At 40.8% G+C, this 20,748-nt stretch overlaps 1 protein-coding gene and 2 long non-coding RNA genes across 20 annotated transcripts in view; 1 reads left to right on the top strand and 2 right to left on the bottom strand.

Moving 5' to 3' along the window:
• The window catches only part of BICC1 (BicC family RNA binding protein 1), a 302,473-nt gene that overhangs the window by 226,881 nt on the left and 54,844 nt on the right, over window positions 1-20,748 (top strand). The gene's annotated exons all lie outside the window — the stretch shown is intronic.
• LOC137209332 (uncharacterized) lies at window positions 4,651-9,838 on the bottom strand. The gene is made up of 3 exons (XR_010935990.1): window positions 9,523-9,838; window positions 8,357-8,715; window positions 4,651-7,059 (listed from the first exon to the last, which is right to left on the bottom strand). It is a non-coding gene; the product is annotated as an uncharacterized lncRNA (long non-coding RNA).
• LOC137209341 (uncharacterized) overlaps window positions 15,157-20,748 on the bottom strand; it is a 438,438-nt gene continuing 432,846 nt past the window's right edge. Inside the window, exon 8 of the long non-coding RNA XR_010935992.1 lies at window positions 15,157-15,462. This is a non-coding gene — a long non-coding RNA (uncharacterized lncRNA). The remainder of the gene's footprint in view (window positions 15,463-20,748) is intronic.

Genomic DNA, 20,748 nt, shown 5'->3' with positions numbered 1-20,748 from the left:
ACTTATTTTGCATTGAAATAACCATATGTAATTAAAATACACACTGCTGAACATAATTCACATGTATAATTAGATATCTCACTTTAGAATATACAAGGGGTACATATAAAATAATGTCAATTCTCTGGTCCTGGTGTGAAATTAGCCTCCATGTTGGATGTTATACTGCCTGAATATTGTGGTCTGTGGATTTATATTTGCTTATGAGTGTGGACATTTCTCAGTTGTGAAATATAGATTTCAGTAAGTGCTTTGAAATCATAGCACGTTATCTGTAGGAAGAGTATTTGGCTTTACCAATTCATTGCCCGACTATTGCATTTCTGTGTTTCTGTTGGAAAATGCACCCCTAATTGAGATGTGAGTGGTGAAAAGTACAACAAATATTAAAGTGCCCCTGTGTAGGCCTTGATTTATGCTTGAAAGATACAAAAATAAATATCAGAGCGTCCATTGCCAGAGTGTAGCTTATGATTAATAAATGGATGTTTTGTTTCAGAGGATGAATATTCAGGATTTCTGACTGAGGTTTCAGTTGCTTCAAGAGGTCTTGTGCACAGAGAAGGGCAGGAAGGGTACAGGCCTTTTTTTTTTAAGCATCTTTATTGGAGTATAATTGCTTTACAGTATTGTGTTGGTTTCTGCTGTATAACAAGGTGAATCAGCTATATGTATAAATATATCCCCATATTCCTTCCCTCTTGCGTCTCCCTCCCACCCCTCTAGGTGGTCACAAAGCACAGAGCTGATCTCCCTGTGTTATGCGGCTGCTTCCCACTAGCTATCTGTTTTACATTTGGTAGTGTATATATGTCCATGCCACTCTCACTTCATCCCAGCTTACCCTTGCCCCTCCCCGTGTCCTCAAGTCCATTCTCTACGTCTGCATGTTTATTCCTGTCCTGCTCCTAGGTTCATGAGAACCTTTTTTTTTTAGATTCCATATATATGTGTTAGCATACAGTATTTATTTTTCTCTTTCTGACTTACTTCACTTTGTATGACAGACTCTAGGTCCATCCACCTCACTACAAATAGCTCAATTTCGTTTCTTTTTATGGCTGCGTAATATTCCATTGTATATATGTGCCACATCTTCTTTATCCATTCATCTGATAATGGACATTTAGGTTGCTTCCATGTCCTGGCTCTTGTAAATAGCGCTGCAGTGAACATCGTGGTACATGACTCTTTTTGAATTATGGTTTTCTCTGGGTATATGCCCAGTAGTGGTATTGCTGGGTCGTATGGTAGTTCTATTTTTAGTTTTTTAAGGATACTGTTCCATACTGTTCTCCATAGTGGCTGTATCAATTTACATTCCCATCAACAGTGCAAGAGGGTTCCCTTTTCTCCACACCCTCTCCAGCATTTATTGTTTGTAGATTTTTTTGATGACAACAGGCCTTTTCTTAACTCCACACACCTAAGTCACTTCTCGCCCTATCAGAGAGGCTGGAACCCCATTCAGGTCAGTCGTTCCCAGGTATTCTGAGGAAAAAAGGAGGTGGCAGGACAGGGACCAGTATAAAACTTTCGTCGAAGATTATTTGTTGATTTAGGTTGCTCGTGGGTAAAGTTTGTTAGAACCGAGGTGCCATAAATACCGATGTAGTCTGTCCTTAAGCCTGAAACCTCCAACTCAGATCAGCTGTGAGCAACTGGCTCTCACATCAAAGGCTTTTCTTTTTGCTGGCACAGCAAAAGGTTTGAAGTTCTTGGAAGTTGGCAACACTGAGAAGCTGCACTCCCTGTGTCAGAAACAACCCCAGGAGAGAACCTTATGAATGGTGCTTGGTTTCCAACGCCATTCACTAGAAGACAAAATGTCCTGACATGCATTTGCAATATGTTTTCTCTACTGTCTTAAAAAATTATATATCCAGGTTTTTTTTTTAACTGGGACCAGAGCCATCATGTAAAAAAAAATTCTTTTTTGACTGGCAAAATATATTGCATATTTTGTACGAGTCCAGAAAAACACTTATAGAATGTTACCTGTTCCAAAGTTTGTAGTCCCCAGTTGTGTGTTGAGCCTGGGCCGCATATTAGATATTAGATTATGTAGGGGCCCTCACAGTAGGTACCTAAAGGTTGCTGGATCGTTTCTCTTGCCCTCCTGCCTACCAAATTCTATGAATTCTACTGAATAAAAAATGGAATTTGTGGCAGATCCTGGTAGAGGCAATTATATTGCTATCGTGAGTATGACACTCAGTAACAAAGCAGTTCTTGGCACATGGTTCATTTACTTCTTTTCCCCCTCCCCTTTGAGAGCTGTGACAGAAAGCCAGCCCATTATTCCTTCCTGTCCCTCATCTGGCAAAGGCAAGTTTACGTCTAATAACCAAACTATTGGACTAAATAATAATTCCATTTCAACCCTTTAGGTCATTACCAAAAGCTGTCAAGCATCAGAAGTATTTCATCAGCCATTTCTTCTCACTATCTGTAGGTCCAAGATAATGAGACAAATGGGACTAGCTTCTATTATTTCTTACTTGTTGAAAATTTCTGTTGCTCTTGGGAGTAAAAACTATTAAGTTCTGTAAAGTGTGATCAGAGAAAAGAAACTGAAATTAAAACTGAGCATTTGTTCCAGTGGGATTTTTTTAAAAATAAAAGCTGGCCACTTACTGAAAGCCCGACTTAGATTCCAAGGACAATAGCTTCGGGCATTAAAATAGAACTGTAAATATTTTCAATATGAACAAGATATCTGTAAAATCTGAAATCTTTGTGAAATTTTCTAGAGGAAAAACATCAGGCTAAATATCTGGGAAGTAGGCATTTTCAGCCCTTTTGCTGGTACATGGAAAGGAGTAATTGGTATGAACAGCTTTGGGTATTCACCATATATATTGGTATAGTGCCATAGAACATTCTTCACCCAGTTACAAATCACAGTAGGGAAAGAATGAAAACTGCTAAATTGTTCTTTTATTGTTAAGACAGTACTTTCTGTTTCCTCTTTTTCTATAGTGTGAAAGAAACTGAGTGTTGGCCCTCTGTTTTATGGAAACTAAAAATAAAATTATACTAAGAAGAAGGGCAAAGGAGTGAGAAAAATTGTTCCTTTTTGAGGGAATTGTGGTCATTTGAAACATGACATAATGCTAGCTGTTTTTCATCAGCACGTTTTAAGCAAACACATTCTTAGCTCTGTTTTTGGTTTTGATCGTAAGTCCACTGTGAATTCATATATTGTGGGAAGAGTTAATGATGCTAAAAGAAGCCTGGTTGTTGCCAGGTGTGAGAACGGGATTGGTTTTCTCAAGGAACCCTTATTCCATCAAGGGTGTTAAATTACTGTAGGTTACATTCTCGCAGCAGATTGGTGAGTCCCCAAGTGACAGTTTCCACTATTTTCCAGTTCCGTGGTGTGTCTGTATCTAATAGTTTTGCTTCTTGTTAAATTGTAGAACTCATATATTATGTTACCTTCCACAGAGAAGCTCACATGTACATTCCAGGTGAAATCTCATCACCGTAAATACATCACCACCAAACACCACAGAATACATTTTCTAAGTCTTTAAATACATTTATTTAAAGTAAAATTGAACGCAGAGAAATTTCTGTTGCAAAAAAAATGCTTTTCAGAATCTATTTTAATGGGATTTAAGTTGTCTTTATTAATGGCCTTGGGAATTACTTGTTTTAGAGTTCAAGGATAATTTTACCGCCAAATGGAAAATCCTGACTCTCACACAGATATAAATTGAACACGTGTTAGAGATTTTATTTATCTAATTATTAGTGAGAGAACCAGACAGATGTTACAGCCTCTCACAGGAGAAGCACAAATTTATATGGAATAAAGGAATGTCATATGAATTTATAAATGTTAGCTGATGCTAACATTTTTCTAATGGGAAGGAGAAATGAAGTTAATTGAATCACCATGGGACAGAATTTATTTGCATGTCTGTAGACAACACTTATTTTGCTTTGCTCTTAGTTATATAAAATTTAAGGAGTTATAAATAGTTCAAAGGCAGTGAAAGGCTAGCATCAGAGAACCTGGAAAGATGAGCTCTAAACCATGCATAGTTTTCCACTGGAGACTCTGGTAATCTGTTTTGCTTATCATTTCCTTACATTAGTTATGATCGACATAAATGAATATTTGTTGGAACCAGAGGAACTTGCTGAGAAGTAACACGCAGCCTTCCTTAGGTTTTTTCCTGAAAGGTCAAAGGTTATTTTAATTCCTTTACAGACAAAAAGACTTCTTCATTCTATGTTATAAAAGATGTCAAGTTCATTCTTCAGGGGTATGATTTAAGATTTTGTAAGGTAAGATGCTAAGAATTTATGAACAGGATGATGAGTTTGTGTGAAACTAGATGATGCCGAGACACAGATGGAAGTCGCTAACTCTCTATAGGTGGGGCTGGAAAGAAAGTTGTTTCCTTTGTAATTACAAGAGGAGATGCACAAATCCTAGAGGCGGAGACACTGACAAAGTTTAAAATGTACGTGAGATAAACACTAAAAAATGAGCCAGTGAAGGACTTTAAGCTCCCTGGGGCCTAAATCAGTTTCCATTGGAAGGAACTGGCAGAGAAACCCATCAATATAGAGTTTTTAAAATAAATTTATTTATTTATTATTTAATTAAATTAATTAATTAATTTTGGGGGCTGCTTTGGGTCTTTGTTGCTGTGCACAGGCTTTTCTCTAGTTGCGGCGAGCAGGGGCTACTCTTCATTGTGGTGCGCGGGCTTCTCATTGTGGTGGCTTCTCTGGTTGCGGAGCACGGGCTCTAGGCGCGTGGACTTCAGTAGTTGTGGCACGTGGGCTCAGTAGTTATGGCTCTCGGGCTCTAGAGCACAGGCTCAGTAGTTGTGGCGCACGGGCTTAGTTGCTCTGCAGCATGTAGGATCCTCCTGGACCAGGGCTTGAACCCGTGTCCCCTGTATTGGCAGGCGGATCCTTAACCACAGCGCCACCACGGAAGCCCGAATACAGAGTTTTAAACATGATTTATTGTGATTTCCCTTGTGTGTTAATTAGTTCCATCTGTCTATTTATTTTGATAAAATCACTTAGAAAAATTTAGAAGTGTTTGTGTGCTTAAATATTATAAAAGGCATTGTGCTCCTATGGGTAAGGGTTGTCGAGAGCAGATGATTAACAAACGGTTCAGGCTATTGATTCCTTAAGTCTGTCTTAGAAAAAAAGTACTAACTGAAGGAGGTGGCTGGGCTACTCTTCTGGAGACTCCAGAGCAAGCGTTGGCGTGGGACTGATTCCTGGGAGCACATCCTCATCTTCCAGGAGTCTGGAGTAAGTGCCTGTATAATCCTTTTCATCAACACACTTCAAGACCTCATGGGTTTTGAAGTTCATGTCAGCCACTGATAAAAGCAGCCATTTCCATAATGACTGGAAAAAAATCTCTTAGGAAATGTTTCCATCAGGAAAGAATTGGGAGCCTACAGTCGAATGAAAATAGGTCCAATGGTAGAAGTCAACTTTTTGTAGGTGTGAGTCCAGGATTCAGTTGGAAACCAAACTCTTTTTCAAGTGTTTGCTTTTAAGTTGGCACTGCTTTCCCTCACAACACTGGTTTCCCCACGTGTCTCTTTTTGTTGATTTATGTCAGAAAGAGCCTGTACGTGCTGTGTTCCCAACCTGGGATGGGCCAGTTCCTCCTCACTCTAAGAGAACTTTGTGGCCAGGAGACTCTCAGAGCTGATCAAATTCAAGGCCAAGTAAGTGAAAGCTGAAGAATGTACAAACATAGGAAAACAAAAATCATGGAAACTTGAAGAGAACAAGAGACTATAAGAGGTGCCACCGAAGTGAGGAAATCTGGTCAGACCTTGAGATCTGACTTGCAGCCAGGCTTGATGGGAATGTCTGTGAAATATTGGAGAATGCACTTGTCAGTTTTGCTGAATACAGCAAAAAATGTCTAAAGTATACAGTGGAAGTGCCAAAATCAAGATCCATAACGTTTTACATGATATATTTATATTGTGGTATCTGGCGCAAAATGTAGTCCACTTTGTTTTCTTTTGCTTCCACATCATATGGTAAAAGAAAGAGGGATAGGTTATTAAGTGGCTGGCATTCTTTTTTACTAACTCTGGGGTCTGTGGGTCAGCCGCTGCAGGTAAGGTCCAGCCTGTCTGGTTAAATGAGTGGATTGATTGTCGTGATGGGCCACTTGTGCCAGGAGGTGTACGTGGCATTAAGCTTCTGTACATTCTCTTTTGAAAATTTTCTTTACATGGCAATTGACCTGAGTTTTTATTGTGAGATGGAAGTCAAAAGGCATTGGCCAAACTTGCAAGTGTACTTTGGAACTTTAGAAAACAGAGCATTAATCTCTTTCTAGATTAGCCCCTACAAGCATATTGCAGTATTTGAGTGATTTCATCCTTATAAACAAAGGATCAGTTCAGCATATTCTTCATTGCCACAGCACATCCCCATGTATTGGTCAGACTCAGCGGAATAAAAAGTCTATCAGAATTTCATAGGTTCTAAATGTGAAATGAAGCCAGCTCTATTATGTTTGTTGTTTCAAGGCCCTGTGATCTTTTTAATTTTTTAAAATTTTTTGGCTGTGTTGGGTCTTTGTTGCTGCGCGTGTGCTTTCTGTAGTTGCGGCGAGCAGGGGCTACTCTTCGTTGGGGTGCGCGGGCTTCTCACTGCGGTGGCTTCTCTTGTGGAGCATGGGCTCTTGGTGCGTGGGCTCAGTAGCTGTGGCTCATGGGCTCTAGAGCACAGGCTTGGTAGTTGTGGCTCACGGGCTTAGCTGCTCCGCGGTATGTGGGATCTTTCTGAACCAGGGCTCGAACCTGTGTCCCCTGCATTGGCAGGCAGATTCTTAACCACTGTGCCACCAGGGAAGCCCCCTGTGATCTTTCATCAGTACTTTTTTGAATGAGGAAAGATAGAGGAAGCCATTGAGTATTGAGTTGTTAACATGACATGATTTCCCTCCTAATACCCAGATGTAGTTCTGTCAGATCTTCAGACTTGCACAATCATGACCACCTCTACCAAGGATAAAAGTAATAGTTATCCAATAATGAATAAACCCTGAAAAGACAGGATAGTTAGTGTAAAAATATTGGAGGTCTTGGGAAAATTATTGCCTAACATATATTTAATCTTTTTTTTCAATGTTGGTACCTAATACCAGCCACTGTAGCTGGTAGCATGATTTGGTCAACGTGTTTTTTTTTTTTTTTTTTCGCGGTACGCGGGCCTCTCACTGTTGTGGCCTCTCCCATTGTGGAGCACAGGCTCCGGACGCGCAGGCTCAGCAGCCATGGCTCACGGGCCTAGCTGCTCCACGGCATGTGGGATCTTCCCGGACCGGGGCACGAACCCGTGTCCCCTGCATCGGCAGACGGACTCTCAACCACTGTGCCACCAGGGAAGCCCGAGTTGGTCAACTTTTAAAGGTGATTTTAAAACTGTGACTGTATAGTCCTGAGCTTTCCCTATGACAGCATCCCCAAAGGACAAGTTAAATCTGGTTTAGGTGAAGAAAGGAAACGTTTTCAGATATAAATGAAGCTCATAAATTTTGGAATTATTCAAAGCAAAAAATAAGCATGATGATTCCTAATAGTGGACAGTGCCACACTGGCTGGTACTGCTGAAGAGGAATTACTCACATGGGAGAGAACCAGGAGGAACTTAGTTCTGAGCACAGACCTTGTCAAGTAGGACAGGATCACATGCTGGTGATCTGTTAATCTTTGAATGGCTTTTTGCACAAGCATGTTCCTTCCTGAGCTGAGATCCCCATTTCTCCCAAAAGGAGAGAGGACAGTAATAATACATTTTGGACCTGCCATGTTGAAACTGAAGAGTGAGAAGTTGTTTACTGGGTGGCTGGAACCGTAGGGAGGCCAAAGCTGGGAAACCAGAACTGGAAAGCGTCAGGGTGTTGGGAGAAGTTAAAGCTGCGTGAGGAGATGGATTATCCAGGCAAAAGACACAGACAGTTGCCAAAGGGGATACCCTGGGAGCAGAGGCAGAGAAGGCAGGAAAAGAGGCTGAGGAGAAATACCAAGCGAAGACTCAGTCATCAAACTGCTGTAAGTTTAGCGATGTTTGGGGGTGCAGGTGTAGTAACACATACTAATGTTTACTAAGCATGTATTAGGAAATAGGTAATTTATCAAAACCATTTTATGAGTGAGGAAACAGAGTTCACATCAGCACAACCAGGACTCATACCGATTTTACTTTGATAATAACCATTTGCCCACCTTAAGCTTTTGAATGTTATTAGATAAATGATCAAACAAAGAGAGCTGGAAGTGACCACAGATTACCAGAAACACAATTCCATCAAGGATCCATGAGAATTTAGCTTACTTACCCAGAGACTTCAGACGTGATCAGCAGATGTGGAAAAAATCTAGTTTATGTGACTGTGGGGAAAATCTGTACTTGGAATGCTGTATCCTTTTCCGGACACCTTATTGGCAGAGAGAGCCATTAACTTGGAAGGGACTTGTAATTCGCTTGTGGATGAAAAAGCAAAAGAAATGCTTAAGGCAGTAAAAGCATACAGAAAGTGAAGAAGTGATACATGTGTATGTGCTGATGTAGCAGAAGGGCAAAAAGACCTGAGTAAGCATAAAACCCACTCCAGACTCAGGGAAGAGAAACAAAGCCTTGAAATTGATCCGTAATTCCCATTTTTTTTTTGGTTCCAGGTAGGGTGTTTTCCACTTTCTTCCTAAAACAGGAAAACGAGTTGGTTTTAAATTTTCTGCCTTGAATTTTCTTTAATCCTTGTTTGATGGAGATAAAAATATAAAATCACTGAACTGAAATTCAGGGACCCTGAGGAAACGAAAATGGAATAAAACTGGGCAAGTTCATTAGCCTGTCTGGGAATCATCAACAGATTATGTGAGAACAGACATTTCAGTAAATCCTTGCTGATCTAGAATAATCAATGGGCTATCTGTGCTATCTAGGGGAAAATTTCAATCCAAAAGCTATTACTAGAAGAAAGCTTTCTTTCCTTCTGGATTGCATTATCAAATTATGACCTAATGTTCTTGAGGAGACCAGTCCAGTGATTCGCTGTTATGTTTTTATAGGTATTATATGGTTTAAAATGTGTAAATTCGGCTTCTAAAGGATCTGCTGGTGTGTGAATAGCATTTCACTTGCCCACACATTTTTTTACATTCATTTACTTATTACACACCTTCTTCATTCCCAAAGTAAAGCCCAGCTTAGCTCAAAACTTTGATATTGTGAATGAGTGACAGCCACATGAATGAGGTTGCACGTAATAAACTCCCAGTGGGAATCCTGAAACATGTTCTTTGTCAAGGCCATGAGAATCCCCTTACTCTCTAAGATTGGAAAACTTACCTAAGCGGCAATTCTGGATAGGCCAGAGCACAAATGAAGCAATCTAACCTTTCTCCAACTAAAATCTTGGATTCTAAGATAACGAGTCAGAGGGGAAAAGACTTTTCTCCTGCTCTGAAAGGGTACTTCTAATGCTTCTGTACTTATTAATACTTATGTCAGAAAAGCTGGTGCCTGTACCATGTCTCCTCTTGAACTCTATCAAGAGAAAAAAGCTCCGTTAAAGTTTCATCAGTGGAAGCAGATGTTACAGAGAAGAGTAGGTCCGTTGAAAGCTGCCAGCCAATCCAACTCCCATGTCTTTTCCAGGAACACAATAAAGTTAGTCCACAGGGCACATGAAATCTTTCCAGTCCACAGTAACATTAGAGTGTGTGTGTTGCTGGATGCAGCCCGGAAGTACTCCCTTTTGGCTCAGTTATGAGTCAGCCTCACAGCCCCACTCCCCAAAGCTGCCTCCTGCTGGTTTGAAAATCTTGGTCATTTCTGGCTGGACAGTAGGACTGCTCTCCAGTTACATTGCTGTTTAGTGTCTGGTAGTTGCAGAGGTGGTCCGTGCTGCACTGTGTTCCAAGGAGACCAATCTGGGAACCAGATTAAGGCCAAATCTAGTCTTGGATGTCGGGCAGTGGGGTGGGAGTAGAGCGGGGTGGCAGGGGCACTGGCTGGCAGGACAGCTGGAACTTGCTGGAACTATACAGTAGAAGAATGACCCCATGTGTGTATTTTTAAACTTCATTGCTCCCCTTGAAATGGAGTAGGGAGAGTAATTGAGTGTTGGTGCAGGGAAATGTTGCAGGTCGGTAGCACATAATATGTTTGTTATGTAAATCATAATAAAATTTGGATCATCTCAGAGTTATCAACTGAAGGTGCTAATAAGATATCTTCTTCAACAATAAAATCTCATAATTTTCAAAGCAATCCCCCCTTTCCTGCTCATATTTCATTAGGGAAGGGTTTTATACCGTTAGGCATATAAGTACCATGCCACATATTTTCTTTGATTTTTAATTTCTTATTTGTCTTTGTCTTTTAACAAGTATTCTCTGAAGTACTGTTGGCCCAACTGTATATATGTGAACAGTTCTGAACTTGAGAATTCAGTAATTGTTATTTGTCTTTGGAAAATATTTTTGTGAATATTGGTGGCTTTTTGTTTTGAGGTTTTACCTTCATCATATACTTTACTTCATTAACAATATGCCATGGTTTATATTTTAGTAGCTAGGAAGCTGAGAGGATATTTAATATTCGTCACCTAAACTCCTAAAAGTGGGCAGTAAAATAGGAAATATTAAATAAAGTGGTGTGGATTGGAGACTTGTACTGATTAGTATGAACATAGGAGAATTTTGGAAATAGGACTTGCAAAAACTTTCATGTTTCCGTGTCTTTCTTATATGTTCTTTCCAAGCTGTCTAAACTAGTGGTTAAGTTTTTAATTACAGTTGCAAAATGAAAATTCCTAAAATTTCCTGAGGAATCATTTATAATATTTAGCAGATATGACCTAGTTTAACTTTCAGAAGTCTAGCTTCAAACTCCTTTGCTGTATTTTCTAATTTATAAGTATCATTGAGAGACTCTGCTGTGAAAAATATAACTTGTAGAGATGTGATGAGTTTCTGCTAAATTTGCTGTCATTGATTTCCAGGCTTTAGAATTTCTCTTGTGGCCATAACGATCTAAGCTGATAGTTTGCCTTTTTTTTTTTGAGAGGAACAGTGAAGTGATGGCAAAGTGAATACATCTCATTTTAATTCTTGCCTTTCTCTTTTCAAGTGTTGTCCTCTCACAAGCTGCGGAGAGCATCTGTCCTCACTAGGGAGTTACCATGCTGCTATGCCGTACATTCCTAATACTCCTTAAAAGTGAGGGAAAACAAACAGATCAAGTGTCACATCGCATGTAAAAGTTTTTCTAAAAAGCCAGGAATAAGAGCTTATCACATTGTTGTTTTTCTCTTCTCTCGTTCTCGGGGTGTTGCTAACAGTCCAATAGAAGTTTCCCGTTGAAAGACAAATACTAGCATAATAAAGCGAATCAGAGACATTTTAATATAGTTTATATTAAAACCATAGTGAAAAAGAAGAGAAGTTGTTTGCACTTGTTGGCCCAGTCCGGGCCAGGGAAATGCAGAGCTCACCCCAGTAGATGTGAGAAGGCTCTGGGGCTTCGGTTGCTTAAAGTCACTGCGCCAGCCGTGATGTGTCCTTGGTGCTGTTACAAAAACCAATGCTGTCAGCTTTAACGGAGGGATGGAAAGGTTCTACAGACCTGAATCCGTTATGCCGTCCCACTTACTATCATTTCCTCCTCACAGCTCTGTGTGTGGGACACCTCCTTTGTTCCAGAGATTGAGGATTCAGAAAATTAAAGTTGCTTCTCTTAACGTCAGTTCCTAGCCGAACAAGCAGGGGCGACTGCCCCAAAATCTGTGCCAAAATCTGGAGGGCTGTGCTGGGTGATCCAAGGGGAGTGGGCTGTGCGGTGTAGAGGAGGAGGGGTAAGTGCTTAAGAGAGATCGGGAAGCAGATACCGGTCACTCTAGTGAAATCCAGAGTCATCTAACACCTGTATTCTAAGATGCAGTGAACAGTATGTTCTGCAGAGGATATAAAAAGGGGACACAGTGTGTCCCATCAGATCAAGGAGCCTGCAGACTTCACGAGAATGGTAGGTGTGTGGATGATAGCGGAGCCTGTGACAGGGCTCTTCGGGGATCAACGGTGATATGTATACTTCGTGCTGGAGGGACCTGATGAATAGTGGAATTTGGGTTGGCCTTAGGTGGTGCAGCTTGACCAGGTGGAGCTGAAAGGAGGAACAGTGCAGTGTCTGACGGCTTCAGGCACAGAGGCGTGGAGATGGGAGGTCGTGGGACATGCTGGTGTAATGGTGAGTGTCCAGGCTGGGCTGTAGTGCAGGTTATATACAGGGAAAGAAGGGAAGTGAAAGAGAATGGCTGAGTGTGGTCCCAGTCACGAGGGCTTTGGAGAGTACAGCCAACAGTCCATGCTTTTAATTCTGTAAGGTTGGAGAATCATTGGAGGTTTGTGATGAGAAAAGTGTTTTGAAGAGAATTATTTTAACAGCTAACTTCTGCTGTGTGAGAAAGTACACTTTCTGTCACTAAAAATGTGGCAGTCTTGATGACAGTTTGGGAGGCGTGTTCTACAGAGAAGGCATCCTGGGAGTAGGAAGTTTTAGAATCTGTGGTCACCTACACGGCTCGGACTTTGGTGTCATCTCCACTGCAACTGGTCTCTGTAAGATGTGCCCGGCCCAGTGGGGACCCTCAGTGAACCTTGATGAAAGACAGGAAGGAAGGCTAGAGGTCTGTTCCATTCCAGGTCTGAAGTTCTTTGATAGAATTCTAGGAGTTCTTCTGAAATAAGATTTCATGTCATCTGTTGAATGAAGATCTATTTCTGTAGCAGAATGATAAAAGGATTTTTACTCTAATAAAATATATAGGAGTTTTAAAGAAAGAGAACTTGATTCAGTTGTGTCTTCTTTCACAGACCTTCCATTCTTTGTTACTATTTTCTCCTGTGTCTCTTATGATAACTGAAAGAAAGTAATGCTGAACACAAACTTGGTGTCATCTTATTGGTTAGCATTCATGTGTTAAATATTCCTGAAACTGTATTCTAAAACTTTACCAAAGCATATGTACACATTCTTTGAATGCAATTCCAGGTAGGTTCACAGGCCCCACAAGGGTAATCCATCGACCTCCCCTCCCTAATAAGAAACTCCGACTTTAGAATGAGGCCGTGGTTTACAGAAATCCCACTTCCGTAGATTTGAAGTTGGCACAAAAACAGATGCATGTATGTATTTAAAACAGTGGTTTTGGTGGAGGAACATGTAAACAAATGCCTTTAGAGGTAAAAGTTGTATAGAAGCCAAGGAAATACTAAAGAAAGTTTTAAGTGCTGCTGAGTCCACACATATTTCTCAAAGGTCTGATAAACATTACAGCACATTTATCAAGGAACATCACAAGATGCCAAGATACTTCCAGTAATGTACCGGAGTAAACATGACCATGTGGTGAAAATGCATTGGCAGAGCCGGTGGGCGGGGAGAGAGAGAGAGAGAGAGACAGAGACAGAAATGGGGGTAGGGTGGGGAGAGAGAGGGAAGAGGAAAGAAAAAGAAAATAAAGAGAAAACTGTATTATGGTTCTACTGTAGTTGTAAAATTGACTTGGGTTGAACAATCAGAAGTCAGTCTTTTCAAAACAATGTCTGCGAAGATCTAAGGAATATGGCTTTTAACCTACGTAAGGCACGGAGCCCGCCCACTAAAAGTTAGTGCTTTTGTGGAGAAAGAGGCAGCCCAGGTACTGAATGCGGGGTTCTCCACCACCCCAGGACTTGGTGGGGCAGGTGTTCTATCAGTCTTGGTCTGAGGGGAAACAGAATGAACTCCAGATGCTTTAAATGAACTTGAATGAAGGAGCTACTTAGAGTAGACAGAGTCAAGGGTTAGGTGCCAAGGCACAGAAACTGGCAACAGCTGGAAGCCATGAGCGCCCAGGGGCTGAAGGGGCAAGGGGAGGACCGAGTAAGGCAGGAACCCCGTGAGAAGGGGACCATGATGAGAGGCTGCTCAGCGCGGCCCTGGCCATGGAGCCAGGCAGCGACTGCCACAGGCGCTGGGTCAGCGTCCCAGGCGCGAAGCAGTGGGGAGGAGAGACAGAGCGCAGGCCCGGGCGGGGCAAGTGGAGCATATCCACGTCCCATTTCCAACTCTTTGACTTCTCTCCTGAGAAGACAAAGTGTTACTGCCATGCTGGTGAAACTCTTTGTCTGGAGGACACTGTCCTTTGAGGTTATTATTTACTTATATTAATGGGTGGTTTAATCACCCCTGAGAATGATGTGTCCTTGCTTGATGGAGGACATGGGAGAATTCTTTCAGGAAAGAGCACTATACTCCCACTACCAGGATTGCTTGTTTCCATTTATTTTGGAAACAATTGCTGAAGAAAAAGAGAGATGTGGCCATAATTGTTTGAAGGAATTCCATGTGTCGTTAGTGGTGGCCATAAACATATGGGCTTCGCCCGACTATCTGGATGCTGTTCCAGCTGTGTCTTTCAACTGCAGTCAACCCTCTCATCATATTCTTGCTTCAGTTTCACGGGGGAAGTCTGTGTTCAGAGCCAAAGTACGCTGATAAAATATTAAGGGTAATGGCACAAAGTTCAGAAAATGCCTGGCAAGAAGCCTGTCGCAGAATTGTAAAGGAGAAAGAAGGAACTTTTCTAATTGAGAAAGCACTTTGTTGTTATCATTAACATTTTTAAAGCTCTCAATTTTTAAGAGAATTCTTTTGAAACGTTGTGCTTGGAAAACAGGGAGCTCTGACTTAAATACATTTTGTTTTAAAGTATAAGCATCTAATTGGAGCAAGTAGATTTCAGATTTTACTGATACAGATAACCTTTTAAGGTATGAGTATTTTTCCACATTATAAATGTATATTTCTTCATGGAAGAAAATACAGAAAAGTTTGAAGCATAAAATGAAATAAAAATTACCGGTGACCCTGTTACTTAGAAGTAATCACTATCGATTTGGTTGTTTTCCTTTTTATTCCACTGAATATATGTGTATCTTAAAACATGAAATTATGGTATTATGAGCCTTTGTTAATATTTCTGTTGCAGGAAGGGGGACCCCTTCCAGGGCCCAAGAGTGAGCTCTTGCTTCACACTCGGAAATGAATGGTCCGAGGAGACACACGTGTTGACAAAGCAAGAGACTTTATTGGGAAGGGGCGCCCGGGTGGAGAGCAGGAGGGTAAGGGAACCCAGGAGGACTGCTCTGTCATGTGGTTCGCAGTCTCGGGTTTTATGGTGACGGGATTAGTTTCCAGGTTGTCTCTGGCCAATCATTGTGATTCAGGGTCCTTCCTGGTGGTGCACGCATCACTCAGCCAAGATGGATTCCAGTGAGAAGGATTCTGGGAGCTTGGTAGGACATATGGACTGGAGTCTCCTATCTCCTTTTGACCTTCCCTGAATTCTTCCAGTCGGTGGTAGCTTGTTAGTTCCGCACTCCTTACCAGGACATCCTGTTTTAAGATAACTCATGCAGGTGGTTACTGTGGTGCCTGGCCAGGGTAGGCGGTCCCAGCCAGTGCCTCCCCTAGCATTTCCAAATTGCTCTCCAGGCATTTTGCATCCAGTTTTATTTCCATCAAAATTATGTTAGTTTGTCTAACTAAATCCTCATTAGACTTAAAATTTCAAAAATCTTTCCCAATTTTATAAATAAAATAGTATTTAGTAAGGTTGAATTTTATTCATGTTCATACATTTATTGGCTATTTTTCTATTAAATTATTTATCCACATCTTTTGCCCGTTTTCCTGTGGGACAATTAGTGTTGTTTTTGTTTGTTTTTTCCCCCTTGCTCTAGAGGACCTCTTTGTATAGAAACAAATTAAGAAGATCAAATTTCTTGCTAGAAAAAATAGGACATATTGGTCACCCTTATCAGATGATGTTTATCTTTTGTGATTTTGGGGGAGAAGGCCCTACATTCTTGCTCTCAAAACGCAAGCCAGTTTTAAAATACTGAACTTTCAACTTTTTCATTAATTAAGATATTTAAGCAGGAGTATTACCTTTGGATAAATGTTTAGTGAATCCTGATTTAGAAATTGTTGGGCCTCAAGGTAAGTTTAGATATTTTTATTAAGAATAATAAAGGACCATTTTAAAGTTATTTGATAATTGAAATTATATTTCCCCCCGGAAGATAGAAATCTCTTAGGACTGAGAGATTAAGACCCTTGGTTCCTACTTACTTGAGAAACAGTTACCAAAAAAGTATGAGAAAAACAAGCACTATACAGAATGATCCTGAGTTGTAGACAGGGGTATGACTGTTGTTTCAATGTGTGTGCATAAAAAACTAACAATCAGCTGTTCAGCTTGTCTGTAGAAGGTGGGAAGAAGAAGAAGGGATTGGTAGATAGGCATTTTCCAGATAATTTTCTTTCAAGCTTATTTACCAAATATTAGGTACTTTCAGTTTGTGTGAGAATTACTTTCTCGAGATCATGAACAAGATTGAAACAGTCTTTAACACCCAGAGTTGTATGAACCCTTAATTAACTTCCCTTCAGTGCATTCTGTGAAACTTCCTCACTAGATCTTACAACACAGATGAGAAAGGTGGAGAATTTTAATGCCACCCTCAAGCTGGTAAGTTATTTTTAGAACTGAACTCGTAAGAGTTTTGCTGTTTTTTATGTAAACCCTTAATTGGTGCCTCAAATGTCTTCATAAGACCGTTTCTGTTTTTTAAATTCCTCCTCTCAGTAGGCCAGAAGTAAAACAAAGAGACCATGTATGTGGTGTGACAGGGTCACATCTTCATTTACGGGACTTCCCTCATGGACTGTGTGTGAACTCCTCAATGCATGGTTACTTTTCTGTGACTGCAACTAGCAGCTATGTGTTAAGACTGCACGAAGGGTCCCAGCTGTTGTAAGATGGAACAGTCTGCCCTGGCCACAGATTACAGAGTTTTGGGTTTTAGACCACAGGCAGTACCGCTGGGACCTGCCATGTACACTGTGATCATCAGTATTCCTTGGAGAGAGAATGAAGATTAGTCACTTCTGGCTCTGAGAAATTCTTGCATAACTTGCTTTTATCTCAATGCAGTTTCCTGGGGATGCTTTATCCTGCCACAAGCCTCCGTCTCCACTTCAGTGCTCCCTCTTCTATCAAATGGACCACTGAGTATCGGACTGGAACTCGAGTTGCACTCCAGAGGGCCGGTGTTCAGTCCGGCTCTCTTTTACATGCCCCTTCCTCCTCCCGGGTCCTTGCATTATTGCTTTGGTCATGCCCTGCGGCTTGGGCTTTGTTCCTGCTGTCACAAGAGTTGTCCATACAAATGTGAACGTTCTCTCTCGGAGTAACCAAGAACTGCTCATGCGTGCTGTAGACCTGTTATGTACCAACGCTTCACACGATTCCAGATCTCTTCCTGGCACTTAGTTTCCTTTCCTCTGTCTTCTCAGAGTCCTCTTACTTACTTCTGAAGTATAGAGCTCGGATGCCAAAGGCTTCAGGAAACTAACTGAGTTAGGCTTTGTGTTTTTAACTTTCTTTTTTTACCCTCCATATTCCAAAGTGAGATTTCTCTTGTGCTTTGGAGTTTTTCTCCCTCGCCCTACCTGAACAGCAACTCTGCAGTTACGCGTGCAGTTCAGGTTACACTGCGTAAGATAGGGGAGTTGATAAAACAAGGACAGTAACCCTTTCCCAGTGCTCAGACTCCTCAAATACATCTGTCCTTGATTTTCTCATCTCTTATGCTTCGAGCTTGCTTTATACTTTGTTTGCATGTCGTTAGTTTTCTCTGAGATTATTTCTGCGTTTTTACTGAGCTCCTAAAACTCTCTTTCTGATTAAATAAATAGCTTTGATAAAGCACATAACAGAAATCTTAACAGAAAAGAAAGAGGTGCCTGGTATACTTCCTTCCTCTCTTATGCCTTATTTACTCCTAAAGTTGAAACAGCAGTAGAGAACGATTATAACAGCATTATTGTTGTCTTTTGAATTCTTTTCTTGCTGATTTTGTTGGAAATGCTGGTATTTCATCCGCAAAAGCTCTTGTATATCTTCTAGCCAGCTTTGGATCTTCTCAGGCTGATAGCTCTTTCCTACCAACTTGATAAAGAGTCCATGTGGTCCATCTTGGTATGTGAACACACCCTTCCTTGTGCTCAGCAAGAACTTGCTTGAAGTGCTCATTACCACAGTGATGAGGGCACTTCATTCCAATCATTGCCGAATAGTTGAACTGAAAATTGGCTTGAGGAACTTGCCATACGTCCTTGTCTTTTGATTTGCTTGTGTCATTCGTGCCACCGTAAAGTCCGGAATGCACTTTCTCTGTTGAGTATTGTTTCATTCTTCCAAATGGCATTTTGATAGGAAGTTGTCTAGGGGCATCATGGTATATAAACTGATGGTGGGTACCAGTGGAAATATTTTTTTCTTGTGAAAACTAGGTTTTTTAATTTAAAATACATTTACTTTTTCATGTCTCACTGTCCATCCCTCTTCTCTTCTAGTTGAGTAGTAAAGAGATTAATTTTTTGTTTTAAAACAAAGTAAATAAGGATGAGCTTACGCCATATCCTAAAGCAGCATGGTGGGTTTAGGGAATGCCTGCAACAGGTGGGTTTGTTCCTCTTATGCCCAGTTATAATATTTGACTGTTACGGCTGTCCACCAACATTTTGCCTTAAGTACTTAGAGCTTGGGCTTTTCCACCCCCTGTCCAAATATACTCCTTGCTCTTTTATTTTTATTCTAACTCAGTTTATTGGAATTCTTATTGTCAAAGGAGCATTCCTTGAAATAATCTGGAGTCTGTATTACTGGCTACAAAATAAGCTTAAAGTGCATTGATTTCCTGTTACTCTGTTAGGTTCTTTTAAAGTCATTTCCAGTCAGGTTTAATGAGTCAGTTCAGGTTTTCCCTATCTCTTGATAAAATATATATCTTTACTTCAAAAAAAGTGATATTGCTATGTTATTTGACCCGTATCACATTTTTGTCTAAAAAGGAAAGCCTGTTTCTCAAGAAGTTAGAGGGAAACTCTTTAATTTCACAGAAAAATAAGGGCTGTGGCCAGCTGACTGTAAGTTTAGTTCACTTTCGCTGATCAGCAAAGCGACTTTCCAGCCTAAAGGAAAAGTGATCAAAATAGCAGACGTATTGGATGGCGTCTAACTTCGAATGGTGACATGGCTCAGTAGGGTTTGAGGTAGAATCCCATCTCCCGCTGTGGTCGTCACTGCCTTTCTTATGTGCCTACAAGCACCTTCTGCAGGAGGTGGCAGTGGGGTGAGCACTGAATTTCACCTGCTTTGATACACAATTCCACATTCCTAGGGTGCACCGAACAAAAGGAAAGCCTGAGCTGCCGTCTGTGAAGCTCATCTTCCTCCACTTAGAAGCAGGTTGCAATTTCAGACACATTTTTGTGGCTCCCTGCATCTTCAGGTTCTTGGAAACATTTAGACGGTGGTGTCTTTGGTGTGAGCCACTTCATGAGATACCAAAGAAAAGGGAAAATACACCTGTTTATGAGGTTAGTTTTAGTTAAGAACCCGATAGTACTGCTTTACACCAAAGAAATTCAGATTTATAAGACAGTGTAAAAATGATCTGATCAAACTCCCTCATTTTTTTTTTTTTTTTTGGAAGAAGGTATACTCCAGAGATTCAGTGATCTTTCCAAGGTAACAAAACTTGTTTATGCTGAATCGGAATTCAGAACTTAGTATTATGGCAGTAGAATCCACGTATTCTCCCCACAACATGAAGGTAATCTGTAGCCTAGGTAGAAGATACTGAAACTTAATCCCTTCTCTGTGGTATCTGCTCTCTTTTCCTAGCATCTCCCTATGTGATCCAAGTCAGCCAGTGCCCTTGAGATGTGTGGGGATTTTTCTGAGACCATGTATATTGGCTGTTCGACAGAATTCCTACTCTAAAGCCAGAGTCTTCCTTACATAAAACATTTGGCCATACTACTTGCCAGCGGAGGATATAGTCCCAGTGGTTGGAGGGAATTTCGGAGGAAGTTGAAATTCTCTGCCTGTCAACACTGACCACTCCTAACAGTGTTGACAGACCTGGCCCCAGCCAGTGTCCTTGGTTAGACAGGTTTAAAGGCTAAGACTCTCTAGGAAGAACATGAAATAAAAGTGAAAAGAGTTCCAAGCCAGGAGAAAGTGAATTCTGTCCAGTGGTCTCTTCTTAATGGATTTAAGGCCAGTTTGACACTTTTGTTTATATGCATAAATGTACCAAAAGCCATCCTGATTTTAGGCCATGATACGGAACTTTTCCCCATAAACAAAAAAACCAATTTTAATATGATATGATGTCTTTTGTTTTGGGGTGTTGAGGGTGGGAGGAGTGAGTTTAGTCAAACAAGGGATTTTCTATTATTTTCTCTCTCCAAGAGAACATGCTGAGAATGAAAGCATTGCTTTGAATTTTTCTGAGGCAGGAAAGTAGTTACAAATAGATCATTGGTGAAACATTGATGGCTTAAATTCATCATGTGTCAGTAGTATCTTACTTTCTGTAGCATAATAAATACAATGAAATGCCTAACATGAGTATTCTCTATAGATTTTTGCTGTGGGATAGGAATGAAACGGAAAGGATATTTAATCTTGAGGAGGGAAGGCAAAGACAATAAAATATTCACTAATGCTTCCAGGAATGGGAATGTTTCCAAGGATAGAAAACCAGAAGAGGAGAAACCAGAGTTTGAAGAGATAATCTTTTAAAACCATAATTTAAGCTCGTA

The sequence above is a fragment of the Pseudorca crassidens genome, chromosome 16 (assembly GCF_039906515.1).
Source record: "Pseudorca crassidens isolate mPseCra1 chromosome 16, mPseCra1.hap1, whole genome shotgun sequence".
NCBI classification, from domain to species: Eukaryota; Metazoa; Chordata; class Mammalia; order Artiodactyla; family Delphinidae; genus Pseudorca; species Pseudorca crassidens.
The sequence above is the reverse complement of the archived record's forward strand: the minus strand, read 5'-3'. Positions and strand labels throughout refer to the sequence as shown.